A 4,038-nucleotide genomic window follows, 5' to 3' on the forward strand; every position below is an offset into this window, starting at 1 on the left:
CTGAAAGCCCTTGAGTCAAAAGGACCAATCGAAATAACACCATTTTAGTGACATCATAACCCTAACCCCTCCCCCATTACAGCTGTGGGCGAGGCTTAAGTTCAGGTGGGCGGTGCTATAAGGTGAAAACCAGGTATACTTAACGAACTGGTGGGTGTGGCCAGATTAAAACATAATTGTAACACTTTCTGTACACCTTTTTTTGAAATAAATCTTCCTCCTAGTATCATCGTAATACCCGATGATCATGTTTTAGGGGGAGGGCAGAATCACGGCACTCCATCTTTGAAGAACTACAAGTGGTCCATTTGGGTTGGACCACTTGGTTGAAAACCACTGACTTTACCGGAAAGCAGTCATTCACTCGACAGGCCACGTTTCCTTCGCCTATAGTGGAGTATATATATATATATCCCATTTTGGGTGGGAACCCCTTTTGGTGTTAGCATTATGCTATGCTTTAGCTATTGAAAAATAGCAGATCTACAAGGCTCGTAGCGCGCCACTCGGTGGCGCGCTACGAGCCTTGTAGGTCTGCTATTTTTGGAAAAATCGAAGAACGACTGACGTAGAAGACATTTTTTAGAATCTGATCTCGGGTCAGAATGGAAAACTGTCAGGATGTATAGAAGACATTTTTAGAATCTGATCTCAGGTCAGAATGGGATATATATATATACACCCTCCTGTCTTGACGACGCGCTGCGCGGACACGTGCGCTGACCAAGACCATTCTTCATGTTTATCGCATGAACAGATTTAGTGTCATGTCACATAAAGTCTGTTCAGTTTGCCTTTGCCCCCCCCCCCACCCCGCTAAAGAAATACACTGCATGGGGACGAAGAGAGAGAGAGAGAGAGAGAGAGAGAGAGAGAGATAACTTGGACCCTTATCTGTGTTGATACTGGATAGCAGTTTGGTGACAGCTGCTGTGGCTCGGGAACCATGCTGCGTTCACACACAGCACGCAGTCCGTCACACAAACCGTACTCTCATCTCAGTTCCACATGTGTGTATGTATAGTTGACGTGCACATACAGTACAGACACACACACACACACACACACACACACACACACACACACACACACACACACACACACAGTGTTTGTGAGTGAGTGAGTGAGTGAGTGAGTGAGTGAGTGAGTGAGTGAGTGCAGGCCCGCACACACCCAGTCACACACACACACACACACACACACACACACACACACACACACGTACTGTATACTGTATGTAACATATAATTATGGAATATATATATTTAGTCAAGGCGTATAAATACAGTAGGCTACACACTTTTGAATGTACTCTCTCTACTATACTGCATGGTATGATTATGAAGCTGGGAAATGGAATACTTGTGATACTTTGTGCTTGCTGATGATGAAAGCACAGTATAGCCAAACAGTAGGCCTATGGCGCTCTCCTTGTGTGTCTCAGCTGCGAGTAATATCGCTACCATGGACAGTTCCCGACAACTCCTGAACTTATAGCCTACAGTAGATGATGCACATCGGGTACAGTATCAAACAGAAACAGCTGTAGACTTAAAAAATAAATAAAGACAACTTTAGACATGTAAAAAAATATAGCCAAGCCTGCTATTAACTATTACATGGAATCATTCAGAAAAGTTTTGACGCAGAAAGCCAGCGAAATGCATTTAAAGCAAGATTGCTTCGACGTAGCAAAAACTGCAAAACGTGAAAGAACGGCAATTCTCAAAGCAAGTTTTCATGTGTTCGAATCAAATCAGCAAACGTATACAAACAACAAAAACAACATGGAAATCAAAGAGCTTTTTGTGGTCGCTTACCTTCAGAGATAATATGAAGTTCCTATATAGTCACGTCGGTTGTTTCCCCCGTAAAAAAAAAAAAAAAAGATCAGTCGACATTTAGTCTAAATAAGCCCAAACGTCGGAGAAACGGACTGATCCTTGACAGCCTAAAACAATAAAGCTGTTGATATGCGACTCCATATACAAGAGGATGTGGCTTTGTTAACAGATGGGTTCCCCCCCCCCCCCACCCCACCCCACCCCCTTTCCTCCGCCTTCTTCGTGTTAATGTAATTTAGCCCGGAAAGGTTACGCGGTCCAGTAAGAGAGATGTTTGTTTTGAATATTCTTCTCGTCTTGTTTCCCCCCCCTGCACTTTTCTCAGTCCGTGCACCTTCACATTGTCATTGACACAAACGTCAAATAAAATGTAAGATCAGCCGCAGTTAACACCGACTCTTCTTCTCATGATCAAGAGATACATATATATATATATATATATATATATATAAGGCTGCTATTCAAAAGCCAATAGCCTATATGGGATATAGGCTATATTGACGACAGCGTGGTGGTCCAAATATGTTTTTTACACAGTCACTGCTCCATATCATTATACGATCGGGTGCCGAGTTGTTCTTTGATTTGTATGGCTATATATTATACGGACGGAGGCTGGCATAAACGGCACTGTATATATATAACCCCCTAAATCAAACAGTCCATGTTGTATGCACGAGCAGCATGTGTGTGTTGGAGGAGACGGACGTAGAGAGAGAAAATCGCGACAGCTGCCCAATATTAGACGATCGGATGTAAATATGTATCCCTCTGCTGGCTCGGCTCGACTCGACTCGGCTCCGTTTCCGCGTATTTAAAGGCAGCCCCAATTGCCTCCTGTTTTTCTCCCGTCTATATAATATTTCCTCTCCACACTATAGGCTAATACCGCCGCGCGTGTCTATATATTTGCTTTATCCAAAATTATGTTTTTGGTCAAGTCTCTTCGAGGCTGCGTTATTATAGTCCAAAGAGCTGCTGCTGCTGCTGCTATTACTGCTAACTATACTCGGCGACTGTCTGAGACTGACTGACTGTATGACTGACCCTCTCTCCGCCGCGGGTGGGGAAAGACGTAAATTCAGCTGATCTCCTCCACAGACCGTGATCCACAGCCTCTGTCTTCTCCTCGCCTATAGTAGTCGCAGGCCCACTATGTGACTGCAGCCCTGGGAGTGTATGCTGTGCAAGGCAGGGGGGGGGGGGGGGCCTTTAGTCACTAGGAATGATTGGCCACAGAGCCTGCATTGGTGGTATGGATGGCTATGGATGAGACCGAGAGCAGATAAAAAAGGAACAAAACAATTAAAAAACTAAACCATTTGAAGAGAATTAACCTTATATGAAAATCTGGGAACTAGATCGTTACCGAGAAATGTCTACTCTTCACCTATGTGTTTCTAAAGGTGTCTAATGACTATAATATACATGTACTAAAAGTTTGAAATTCAATTTCCCGTGGGAAATTTGAGTTATTAGCATAATTATGTGACCATACCATTAACATCCTATACAGAGCGTCGCAGTCCCACCCCCTTTCAGAACGACGAGTGGCCCAGGAAATGAATCCCCAATCGCATTTTGCCCATAGGCTTTTCTTAAGGTATTTATTTTAAAGACGGTTACGACGCGGACAAAGCCAACTCGGATCGTGACAACGAACACTATATGTTTTGGGCCGGTCAAATAATTTATAAGAAGAAAAACAAAACAAATAGTGTTGGCATCCTGCCTTTATTTTCTTCTTTCTGATGATTTGATCGGCCCCAAAACATTGTGTTCGTTGTCATGATTTGTCACGATCCGAGTTGGCTTTGTCCGCGGCGTAACCGTCTTTGAATAAATACTTTAAGAAAAGCCTATGGGCAAAAATGCATTGGAATTCATTTCCTGGGCCACTCGTCGTTCTGAAAGGGGTCTCTCGAGGGGGGGCGGGACTGCGGCGCTAGAGCGTCGCAGTCCCGCCCCCCCTCGAGAGACCCAGCCGGGAAATAAATCCCCGTAAATTTTCCTCATAGACTTTTCAGAAAGTATTTATTTAAAGACGTTGTACGCCGCGGACAAAGCCAACTCTTGTTTTGCCTTATGGGATGTTATGGTCACACATTATGCTAATAACTCAAATTTCCCACGGGAGTTGAATTTCAAACTTTTAGTACGTTATTAGAGAGACCTTTAGAAACACATTGGTGAA

The sequence above is a fragment of the Protomyctophum bolini genome, assembly GCF_963924005.1.
Source record: "Protomyctophum bolini genome assembly, chromosome: 22".
Lineage (NCBI taxonomy): Eukaryota > Metazoa > Chordata > Actinopteri > Myctophiformes > Myctophidae > Protomyctophum > Protomyctophum bolini.